Source organism: Furipterus horrens, unplaced genomic scaffold, assembly GCF_987537825.1.
Source record: "Furipterus horrens unplaced genomic scaffold, mFurHor1.1.pri manual_scaffold_5, whole genome shotgun sequence".
Classification (NCBI taxonomy): domain Eukaryota; kingdom Metazoa; phylum Chordata; class Mammalia; order Chiroptera; family Furipteridae; genus Furipterus; species Furipterus horrens.
In genome coordinates, this window is record NW_028327175.1 from 201,081,161 (window position 1) to 201,093,979 (window position 12,819).

Consider the following 12,819-nt stretch of genomic DNA (forward strand, 5'->3'; position numbering starts at 1 on the left):
AGCAGGGAATCTTGTACACCGCAGGCACTCAGCAGAGACGTGTGTTTGTCGAACATGTGGGAGCTGAGTCTTGAGGAACAGGAGGAAGCAGATGTCCCCCAGATGGAGGAGACTGGGGACGTGGGGTGGTTGGGGCTCTGGAAACTACTTAGGGCTAAATCATAGCCCGGGGTTTCTCTACAAAGACGTGGCTCTGCGGTATTAGTTGCAGAGGGAAAAAAAGTGCCCCTGTAGCTTGAATAGAGCAGTGCTGGTCCGCATGCAAGGCCCTGGTCGCGCATGGCTATTTCGGTTTAAACTTAAGTTAGTTGAAAGTACGTAAGAGGTAAACTTGGGTTCCTTAGTCCTGCCGGCCACGCCTCTGATGATCACTAGCCACGTGACCGATGCAGAAGGTTCTGCCGGGGAGCGTTGATGTGGGGTGTTTTCACATATCCACGGGTGTCCCCTTTGACCTGTTTCTGGATCTTAGGTCAAGTCATTTCTGCATCACTCCTCACAAAACTTAAAAACTTAAAAATAATTCAGCTCCTAGAGATGCACCCCCTTCCCGGTTCCCCACAGCCCTTCACCGGAGATGGTTTCCTGGCCCTGTCCCCACTGGGATTTAGGGTCCGCCTCCCTGCCCCCGCCCCCTGGGGCGCTTAACAGAGAGGGGGTTTTCATAAAGCCTCTCCCATGTGGAAGTCATTGTTATGGAGCATTTGCGAGCAAAGAAGACACAAGGCAATTTAGAAATAAATTTATGGCATTTATTTACCTGGCCAGGGATGGGTCTCCCCACCTTCAGAAGCAGAAGATGGGAGAGCCGCGCCGCCTTACAGACTAAAAGGTTTCTAAAGGCAAAAGAACTATACTCATGTCCTTGGGGTAGCCAGATAACAACAAAAGAAAAAAACTACACAGGCGTGAGAAACTACATATACACACACTTTCTAATTTAGGAGGGACTTCAGCTGATAAACACTTGGCGCAGAACTATACTCATGTCCTTGGCTACAGTGAGGGTCAGCTAGCAAAGGGGGGGCCTCAAGGTTGCTAGGATACGTGAGCAAAAAATAACCTGCCACTGGGGTAAAACGCAAAAATGGCAAAGAGTAAAAATGACCCATTACAGTCATGACCCCTGTTTACATTTCTTCGAGCACTGATATGCAGGAGTGGACGCTGTAGGTGTGACTCATGTGACAAACAGTAGTTGGCCCTACTTGGGTGATGACCCCGTCTTGCGGCCCCTCTCAGGTGACCAGAGAAGGCGAGGTGCTCCAACCAGCCCGGAACTTTCCTCTCCAGAAGGTCCTGAAATCCTGTGAGTGCAATGCTTATGCCACCAGCTCTAATGGCCACCAGCTCTCACCTCACCAAGAATAAGTTTCATTACTAGTTCAGGAAGGTTTGGCAGGAAAAATGAAAGAATTGGAAAGCCCTGCTCAGAGACTAACTCTGAAGGAAGTGATTGGCCTTGTGGGTAAGCTAAGGAACCTTCTCCTCAAACTCCTTTCCCACGCTTCTGCGGTCTCAGAGGGAGCGCCGCATGTATCAGTCAGGCATCGCTGCAGAACAAAGAGCTCCAATGCTCAGCATAGGGCAACAGTAATTTCTCAGGCCTCGTGGGTCTCTGGTGTTATGGGTGACTCAGCTGCCCTGACCTGGGCTGGCTCACGTGCCTGCGGGCGGCAGGCAGGTAAACTGGGCTGGCTCAGCTCCGTCACACAGTTTCCCTCCTTCCAGGAGGCCAACCCCGGGCTCGTTTTCATACCAAAGACAGCGAAGTCGGGAAGCAAGAAGAAGCATGCAAGGTCTCCAGGGAGCGCAGGCTTGGAACTGCCATGGTGTCACATTTGCCATGTTCCCTGAGCCAAACAGGGTCACAAGGTGGACCAGCGTCCACGGTGGGGGCGGGGGGAGAGAAACACATTCGTTGGCTTGATGGGAAAAGCTGCAAAGTCACGCTGCAAAGGGCGCAAACCCAGGGCTGTGGTTCCTTTTCTCAATGTAATGGCTTTATTGAGATGTAACTCACAAACCACACAACTCATCCATTTAAAGGGTACAATTTAACGGTTTCTGGTATATTTACAGAGCTGTGCAATCATCACCACAATCAATTTCAGAATATTTTCTTAACCCTGGAAAGGAATCCCACACCCTTTCGCCACCGCTCCCCACTTCCCTCCCGCTCCCCCGCCCCTTAGCCAGGCAACCACGGACTGCCTCTGCCCCTAGAGATAAGGGGATCGGGGGTATTTTTATAGTCCGCCCACCCAGCCTCTGCCTCCAAAGGGCCCATATGAAATGCCCTATTCCATGAACAAGAAATGCGGGTCTAACTGGATAAATTTTTAATTTCTATTTCTGTTACACCCCAGAAGGTTAGGCTAGTGGGGGCTGAGACCAGCGCCCGAGTTCCGTGGTCCGCTGTTCTGGACTTGCTCTCTCCCAGACCCGCAGGCAGGAGACCCCGTGGCTGGGGGCCCCCTGAGGCGAGGTGGAGGCATGCGGCCCCACCCAGCAATGTTCTGGCCTGAAACCTCATGTAAAAGCTGCAATAACGTCTAGGTTAAGAAAAGTTCAACCATGTTTTTCTCGCATGCCTTCTCTTTTCCCTGTGCTCTTCCCCATCTGCCCACGGAGCGGAGAGTGTTGAAATGTTGCAAGTTAAAAAAAAAAAAAAAAAGACACTCTCGTGGTGTTTCTGATCCAAGCAGAAGCAGAAGTGCCAAGAGGTCTCACGGGAGGGCCTCTCCTCGCTGGTTTGCAGTTGGATTTTTACAGGCCCACGAGGTTAGGGTAGTTAAACAAACTTTGGATGGATGCCGCTGGCTTTTTATTCATTTATGAACTAACCCTTCAATTCTTTTGCGGTTCAGCCCTCAGCACTTTTTACAGAGCCCGAAAACAAAATGTTTCAATATGATTGCAATACATGGTGTTCAGAAAATGTAATAAAATGGAAAATAAAGGCCCTGTGTTTCATTTAATAGAATGATTCAAAGACTTCTCCCTAAATGTTGTTTTCACAGGCATTCATTTGGGTCAAGTGGAGTGAATCGGCGTGTTAGCCAGGCTGGTCCCGGGCCCCACTCAGCAGCGTTTCCGAAACCAGCTTTCTGCCCGTCGGCCCGGCCGGCCGTGCGTGGTCGGTGTTTCTCCGGGAAGAACTGGGCGGAGAAAATGGCCCATGGGGTCCTTGGAGCCAGGGACACAGTTGAAGACTGGGCACTCCCCGGCACCCCTCCAGGCTACTGGAAGGCCTTGTGGCCCAAAGAGTAATGTCAGGTCGTGGTCCCCAAGGTCCCCCTCACTTCCTTCTGCTTCAGGGGAGGACGGCCGGAGCCAGACACCCAGGGGGACATTGCATCAGAGGGAAAGATGGCGTGGGGGACGTGGAGGGCCAGGAGCGGAGCTGACTGAGCACGCAGCACACGGCACGCGGGATCGTGAATGTCCTTTCTCCAGACCTGCTCAGGGGGTGGAGGCGGGAAGCAAGGAGGGAGGACCGCGAGGTGCAGGCCAGGCCTCCGACAGCACCTTGACAGGCTTTGTTTGTTCGAGAGGAGAAGGCGCCAGGAAGAGGGCCCCGCGGGCTGAGGGGAAGCCAGGCCTCTGTGCCAGACCAGCCTTTTCTCTGTGAAGCTTTTGTGTCCCCAAAGGTGCCATCGCACTTGAAAGGAAAAGAAATGAGGAGCTGCATGTCCCTCTTTTCAGACCTTTCTCTCGCTGGGGGCGCGGATGTGGGGCTCCGACCCCGCCTGCCTTGGCTCGGCTCCTCGCCGCGCCCCGCCCCCCTGGGCACCCCGATTGCGGGGATCAGCCAGCCCCGGGCTTGTCGTCAGTGGTCCGGGTGGGAGCGCGCGCAGGACGCATTCGTGTGGGTGTCTTTACACCCTGAAAAGTGACATCGCATCCCGCGCTTCCCCGTTTCAGACTTTGCTGGAGACGGCGCGGTGGAGCCGGGAACGGCGACGGTCCTGGAGGACCCACGGAGCGTAATCGTTACGCCAGGTGCCAGGGAAAAAATGTAGGCGATGCAAAAACCTTCACGATTTGTCCTAGAATCATAAACTTCGCCATGAAACTCTAGACCCCTTCTAAATCTATCTTGGCACCTTCCCCAGGATGAGGAATAATAGGAAAAAGCTGGCTGGTTAAGGACCGTGTTTTCTTTCCTTTTCACCCCTTCTCGCAAGGTGTCGTTTTCAAACAGGAATAAACAAACGCCTTCTCTGCCCATCTGTTCTGACACCTTCTCCCCCCTCCCCGACCAGCCCCTTCTCCCTGCGACCACCAGCCCCCAGGCTTCTGACCTTCCCACGTCACACTGCAGTGCAGGTATCTGAGCACCTGCGATTTCCAGGCGTTGCGCGAGGCACCCACCGCGAGTGCCGGGGTGAGCAAGACGCGGTCCCCGAGCCCAGGCGCCTCCTGGCCCGCTCAGGGGCCCGCGGGAGGTGACAGACTCTCAGCAGAGGAGTGCTCTCGTGTTTCCCGGCCCCCAGAGAAGCAGCAGCAGCGACGGTGATGGGCAGGCCGAGATGCTCTCGTGGAGGACGGGGCGGGTACCTTACAGGCTGTGCAGCCTGACGGTGCGGCTTCCGAGGCAGAGACTTGCAGGTGTCCCAGGAACAGGGGCGCGCGGGCGCAGGCAGAGACCAGGGCTCGGCAGCTGCACGCTGGTCCGGAGGAAGAGCAAGTCCCGGGGGACCAAAGCGTGTGTCTGTGGTGCAGAGGAACAGGGGACACCCCCAACGGGGCCACCGATGAGGGTCCCCATGTGCCCTAGAAGGTGTTAGTGGAAAGTTGGAGGGTGGCCTGGGAAGTGGGGGGGCCAGGAGCAAGGCCACCTGCTAGGAAGCCACTGCAGCCCCCTCGGCGAGGCAGGGACAGACGGGCACGGGGGAGAGGCCTCCTAGTTGAAGGCACGTGACTTGGTGACCCATGGATGGTGAAGGAGGCCTCACAGGAAGGACCCAGAGAGGCCTGAGAGGTCTGGATGATGTCAGCTGACGGGGATGGCATTAGTGCAGAGGCAGCAGCCACGGGGAAGTGGCAGGGGCAGGGGATGAGACAGGAAGAGGAAGGGACTTCAGCTTCCGTGCGGGGCCACGGTGCTTGCAGGTGCCACCCAAGTGCCATCGTCTGGGAAGCCACTGGGGACACAGGAATGAGCCCGAGGGAGGCAGGGCTGGGGTCTGGAGAGAGAAATGTACGATCCGTGAGCATACCCAGCACGGCTGAGGGTCTTGGGAAGACTGAAGTGACCCAGAAACCTTCCACAGAAGAAGGGACCGAGCCCAGGAGGTCACAGAGGTGCCTCGGGCCATCGCAGTACCTTCGCTCCGAGGGTCCACAGTGGCTGCCCACTTTGACCCTGACCCTGGAGTGCTGGCAGCAAGCTTTGCCAGAGCGGCCAGGCCGCAGCCACCCCCGACCTCATGGGAGACCGCCGGAAGGGCCCCTTCCTGTCCTCTGCTGCTGAAAAGCACGAGCTGTCTGTCATCTTAGAGAAATGTGCTCCTCCAGGCGATCCTCATTCTCTTAACAGACAGTGGTGACTTACCCATACACGCTGTGCTGTGACAAGGTACAGCTACGCCATGCAGAGAGATGCGGGCTCTGTCCCCAAGCTGTTTCCCTGTCCCCTGCACAGGGGCCGAGCGCTTACACACAGCTGGGGACAATGGACAGAGAACCGGCAATCCAGGGGGTCAGGAGCCATGGACAAGGGGAGGGCCAGCCGTCCACGCCGGCAGCTCACACAGGAGCGTGTTGAGGTGAACGGTGAAAAGAGAAAAGAAGGGAGCAGGGGGGCTTCTCGAAGGGAGTGACGGTTGAGCTGACCCCTGAAGGCAGCAGGGGTTCCACAGACCAAGGGCAGGAGGGAGCGCAGCCCGGGGCACGGCAGGGCCAGAGCCGGGCGGCATCATCATCAGACCTCCCGGTTCTCCTGGCTGAGCCTTAGCGGGGAGCTTGTGGGGGGCCTTTGTGCAGGCAAAGGACTTTGGACTTCACCCTGTAATCAGGGCAAAGTACCCAGGAGGGGACATCACCAGGGGTGCAGGTCTGAGGGGCCGTCCTGGCAGTTGATGGAGGGACACTGGGAGGAGCCTGCGATGCGTGACGCGGGTTGGAGGTCATGCTGTCTCCCGGTGACAAAGAGCAGCGGCTTGACCTTCGGGCGGCGGGGAGCAAGAGCGCAGACAGAAGGGGAAGGCGGAGCGGCAGGCAGTGCCCCTGTGCAGCCCCTGAGGGGCGAGGTCGCTGACGGTAGAAGGCTCCTCTGGCTCCTGGCCGGGGGGCGGTCACGGGCGTCCCCGACCTGGGCAAGAACCCAGGCAGGAGCACCTCTGGGGAGGGTGAGGCCAGAGCTGGGCGGGGACAGGGCGGGGACTCAGGAAAATGATCACCAAAACGCTCCAGCCCCGTGCTCCGGCCCATGTAGTCATCAGCATTGACATGTCTAGGCTGAGCCCCTAAATTATAATTTTACCAGTCAGTGTTGGAACACATGTTCTGTTACATTAAAATGCCACCTTTCAGGTCTTTTTCTACCGGCATGAACCCATCCCCAGCCTCTCTCAAACTCCCATAGGCACCCTCCCGCCGGCACACCACCGAGACGCAGCAGAGGTCCCTCACGGCCCCGGCGGCGACGGCCCCACTGCAGGGGCGTCTGGGTGGACTCCTTCCCCAGCCCACGAGGGAGCCCATTGTCCCCTTGGCCACCACCTTGAAGTTCTCACTGGAATTTTGTTCACGGTGTATTTGCTGTCTCGCTGGTGTGAAATAATATAATGGGCAGGAAGCGCAAAATTTACACAAAATAAGTATCAGATAGCCCACATTTTTTCTGAGTATAATAATGTCTTCCAGAGATGGGAACATGGATTATCTGCAAATAATTACCTACCCCCGTTGTGTCCTGGCGTTACTCACTGCGTCTCTGGGATGACGGCACCACAGAAGACGAGCGTGTGTTTGCTAAGCAAACGTGCCACCTTTTTGAGCGTCCCCTCAGAGGACGTTTCATGCCAACGCGCCATTCTTCCCCACAAGTCAAGTCAAACCCTACCCCCTGAAGCAGCGAACACGCAGGTACTGCTAAAAAAGAATTTTTTAATGTAAAAAACCTATTACAAATGTACTTTGTTGTGTCCATTTGCTTGACGGCTCCAGCCACACGAAAGCTCTCATTTTCCCGGCCCCGAGAGGGGAAGACACGGGAAGTATAAGGGCCGAGAAGGGCCGAGTTTGGGGACACCAAGAAGAGACGAGGCGTAACCACTCTGAATGCACAGCTTCGAGGCTCCCCTCCAAGTCACTGCTGCTTACATTCCGGAGCTTAAATGTATGCATACCAGCTTTTTTTCTGCCTGGAGTTCTGCTTCCATTTAGAATGCAGAAATCGTCAACAGATCTCTGCTCCCAGCCTGACAGTGAGAGAGAGAACTTGGATCGTGTGCAGATCGTACATTGCCTGGAGCTGACGTCACAGGCAGCCAGGTAAACTGCGTCCAGAATGGTGCCGCGTGTCTCCGGAGAGGCTGAGACGTACCGAGGGCTTCACTCCCGGCAGTGCGTGGGGAAGAGAGGCAGGCGCGGGGGAGGCAAGGAAGAAGGAAGAAGCTGAGATTTCAGTGCTCGTAGTGATCAAGTGCGGGCCGCAGCAAGCATGTAAGTCCCTGGGAGCCTCCGAAACGAAAGGAGCCCCCAACTCCCCGCAAGCCCCTTTCCACAGCCACTGCAAGGTGCTCACGAGGAGGGTCGGGAGAAGAGGGAAGACGCGTGTGGGTCTGCCTCGCCGGCAAACACGCACTGAATCCTACACCCCAGAGCTCTCTCTCACAGTAAGAAAAAGGCTTACGCCATTGTGGGAGGGACAGGAAATCTACACCCCGGCCCCAGAGAGGCAAAGACCCACTCACTGCCTCCGTAGCAGAGAGAGGCAAAACGAAGCTCTCCCTGCCCCAAACGGAGCCTTGACGTCTGCCTCTGAGAGACAGGGGGCAGGAAGCTGCCCCCCAACTAAGACACTGTGGTAGAGGTACAGCAAAGTTTGGCTGCCCCATGGGAAGGGGACAGGGACACTGAGGAGACCCCACCCTTAAAGTAGAGATATACAGAGCTTGCTTAAAACTGAGGCAAGATTAAGGGGGCTGAGAACCACCCCCTGATCTCACCCTGCGGGGGTGACGATCATGAAGCTAAAGACGCCCCCAGTTCACAGAGGGGCGTGGAAGAGGGAAGAGGCCGCTGAGACCCATGCAGGGAGCAAGGCTGCAGCAGCCCATCAGAAGAGGGGTTTTAAGTCTGTTGTGCTGAAATCATGAGAGCAAGAGGAGAGCCCAAAGGCAGCTCAGCTCGCGATTGGATTGACCCGACACCCCATCAAACGACCCGGCCGGGGAAGAAGCATGTCTATTTAGAGCACAAATGTGCTTTATTTACCTTGGTATCTACCACTCTACACCTGATGTCCTTCATTCAACAAAAAGTTAGGAAGCACACACACACACACACACACACAGAGCAAGGGCAGAATTCCTTCAAGAGGAAGACAGTCAACAGAAACAGACTCAGAGATGAAAGAAAAGGGTTATAACTGACAAGCAGGGGCTTCAGGATCGCTGTAATCAATATGGTAAAAATCTAGTGGAAAAAGGTCACTTTGCAGGAACCAATGGGGGAAGTCTAGCTAAGCGATGGAGACCACAGAACAGAGTCAAATAAAAAATTTAGAAATAGAAAACGTGATGCCAAAGATAAAGAATTTTTCTATTGACACGTTGGCACCCGTGACAGAGCAGTAAATAAAAAAATGAACTTGAAGCTAAATCAGTAGAAATTATCCAAACTTTAAAATAAAGAGAGAAAAAAAAAAGTGGAGACAGGGCAGAGAACCAGAACTCCCAAGACACGGGGAACACATTCAAAGGGGTTCACATACTTGCAAATACTATCCCAGATGGTGGAAATAGAATTGGGCAGAAGAATATTTCAAGAGATAATGACCCAGCATTCCCCCAAATTAACAGAAGACAAATCAGAAAAACAAAAAGCTCAACAAAGTCTGAGAAAGATCAGTTGAACACATGTTTTGCCATATCATGGGGAAATGACAAAAAAAATCTTGAAGGCAATCAGAGCGAAGGAACATTATGTACAGAGAAACAAAGAGTGAGACATTCCTGAGATTCCCGTCTGAAATGTGGAAATCCAGCGTGTAACAGAGGGACATACTGGAAGTACTTCGGAAAAAAGTTGCTAATCACGAACGTTATAGGCAGTGGAAATACTTTTTTCAAAAAAGCAAAGCAAACCCAGGTTTGCCTGCATGAGCAGAACTCACTTGAATGGGGTGGTTAAAAGCAGTGGCTTCGGAGCCGAATAGTTATTAAGCATTCACATTGCTCACAGTGACTGAGCAGGGTCTTTAGGGATGGCCTGGTGACAAAGCAAACAGGCTCTCGCTCCTAAAGCCAGCTCCTGGGACCACGCCCAGAGGGCACAGGTCATCGGAAGGAGGCTGCTGAGGGTCACTGCAAAGGGGACACAGATTACAATCTCCTCCCCCGCCTTCCCTCAGACGGCACTTGTTCGGAGGGCTAGAAAAAAAGAGCCTTCAAATGGACTTCACCATCTGTTTTGAATAACTTTGCATAATGTAAATAAGCTAATTTATCATCGCAGATCTGTATCAGAGTTTCTAAAAGGAGGTGCAAACACTGGATTCGCCCCTTGCCGGGAAGTATGACACAGCCCGCTCTGTGCGTCGGAGACCCTGAGGCGGGGACGTAGCTTTTCTGTACGTCACTTAGTTACTTAGGGGGTAGATGGGGCAAAAACCCAGAGATGTGGGCCTAAGACGTACTTAGAATTCCTTTTTGGAGAAATCTGGTTTGAGGGTGCTGAGGATATGCAGCCAGGTGCCGCCCAGGAGGGGCTGCCGTTGATGGTCCATTCTGTGGACATGCCAACAAGGACTGGCCGTGCGCCTCAGTTGTCCCGGAATGGAGTGTTATCATGACTCCATCGGGGACGCTCTGAACCCCCAAGTGTAGGCTTCGCGCCCCATGTCTGCCCCTGGCCGCTCACACAGCCCTGCACGCGTGTCCTGTCGCCAGGCGCTCCCCACCCCAGCGCATGCAGAGACCAGCCTCTGTACCGGGAATGATGTGGGACTGGGAACAGTCTGCCCGTCTCTGATATATGATGTGAGGGGAAGGAGGACTGGACAGGAGGAAAGGCTGCGAGGATTACTGAGCATTCCTCTTCCAATTTCCTGACTCCCTCCCCTGGCCACGTCTGTCGGTCTGGCTTTGGGGGGGGTCCCGGTGGCGTGTGTGTGTGTGTGTGTGTGTGTGTGTGTGTGTGTGTCTAAGAACCGGTGGGGGGGACCTCTCCTACCTACACTGCTGATTTAGAATATCAACTGGAAACAACCCACTTAAAAACCTTAAAACTGTATTCAATGTGTCTACAGTTTTCTTTTATAATTGACACACACATGATTTTTGACAAAATGTGTGCTATTGGTACCGGGACACAACTTAACATAATTAACACTATCAGTTTCCAGATCCCATAAATAATTATTTGAGCATGTATGCCATCTGTAACCTAGACACTTAACTGGAATGACACTTTTCTTATTCTTTCATGCTAGTATTTGGATGGAGCACATACCACGGGGGAAAAGATGAACTTGGTTTCCGAAAAAAGCAGAACCGTCTGTGTCTTGTGCAGTCATTAAAATGCTTGTATTTTGACCAAGAAGCCATGAGCTGCATAAAGAAAGGCAGGTTCTAATTATTACTGCTTAACCCAGTTCTGGCGAAGTGAGCAAGGAAAACCCTCTCTTCTCTTGCTTAGCATCCCTTTTTCTCAGGGTTGGAATTGGCACACGCTTGGGAAGTGTGCTCACAGGAGAGTTTAATTTATTGATGTTTCTTGCCCCTACTGTACATTCCCGGCTCCTCGTGGAGGGTAATGGATGGAGCAGATGTTCGACTCCCCAGCTCCTCTCCATCACTTCGCTCTTCAAACACAGCTTTGCAAGGACGGGCTCCGTCGGCTCCCACTCTGCACAGGAAGCTGAGGTCATTGTGAAACATGAGGCCGGGGCAGAAGCCCGCACTCATGTGCTCTGCAGCTGGGCCTCCGTCCTCCGAGCACGTTAGCGATTTATGAAACAGCCATAACTTTCAGCTTATGGACAAAGAAATAAAAGTGTTGACACCATTATTGTAACATCTGTGAAGGAAAAAAAAAACATGAGCCGCTTTCCAAGTGCACAAATGGTACCGGAGTTACAGAGATTCTTTAGTGCTTAATTGTATTCATTATCAGCAGTAGTCATTTCTAAAGCGAGCAGTTTCTTCCAATTCCGTGTCAACCTCAACAGTGAAGAACTTACCGTAGGGGTATTTCTACCCCGTGATTGGCTGGGATGACAAAGTCACGGTAAAGCAAGAGTAGCTTCTGAGCGCTCACCTGCTCCATGTTGACGTGTCAGGGTAGACCAGATCTCTCTGTTGACATCACGAGGGTACTACTGGGCAGGGTCTAAAAAGGTCTCTGGGCTTATACCACGAGGCATATATTTGTCATCAGGGGAGGGACTACTAAAGGCTCTGTGTCCCCACCCCGATGCCAGGCACCCACAGAAACAACCTTCTATAATCGTGGGTGCTGATGTTGAGTAATACGCTGGGGGGAAAGGACCCAGAATGCTCCGGTTTGTCATCCATGGGTAGGAAGCTCGCCTGGCTAGTTAAGGCAGTGAAGCGGTCCCTCCTGGACCGGCAGACAGAGGCCGCAGTGATTCCAGCCCCTCTGTTCACAGCAGGTCACCCCGGAATCCTCAGGCTTCGTCCAACCGGTGGTCCCTTACCTTGTGGCTCTGTCTGCGAAGGATTGCTCCCAAGGAGACAACGGTGATGTAAGTACCTAACATCAAGCGTGTGTGTGTGTATGTGTGTACATGTGTATACACGTGTGCATGTTGGAGGAGTGGAAAAGGGACAGAGAGGGCTCCACTGTAGTGTTCCAAATAACCTCTCAGTTAGCTCAGAGAGTTCGTCTGTAAGGCCTGTTTGGGGAAAACTGCTGTCCCGGGATCGTCCCCTGGCCGCCCAGCGGCACGCAGCCCCCCTCCCTGTAGAACGCGACTCCGGAGCCGGGAGTGGTTTGCTCAGCACCCCCCAGCCCCGCGCTGCAGCACCCTGTTTCTTGATGCTGAAATCAGTTGTCAAAATGCTGGAAACCTGACCCGCTCTTTTGTCTCTTCATTTCTCTTCAGCCATTTAAAACCAGCCCTCGCTTGGCATTCGGCGTGATGAGTCCCAGCCGGCCCTGTCATGTGCCCGCTTCATGTGACCATGGACCGTTCTCTCCCGTTGACACAGCCTCCCCAGCACTTACGGCTCTCGGCGTAGTAGGGCTTGTCTCAGCTTCGATTCCCCAGAAAACAGGTGAGGGAGGCAAAGCTTAAGTGCCGACGTTTTACTGAAGATCCAGGGCAGGGCGTGAAGGACGAGGAAGTCGAAGCAGGGCAGGAAGCAGAAACAAAAAGACCTGTCACCACCCTGGCCCTACCCAACCAGAACATGACAGGTGCACCCTCCCAGACAGGTGAGATGTCACCAGACAGAGGGGTGTCCATTGCACAGAGAAATGCAAGGTGACTTACCCATTTGTCCCCGTCTCCCGTGGGCCGAAGTGCTCCCAGAACGGAGTCACTTCCCCATCACATTTGGGCTCATCACTGTGGGAAGCCCTTGGTCCCAGGATATAAAGTCCACCGGCCTAATCAGCCCT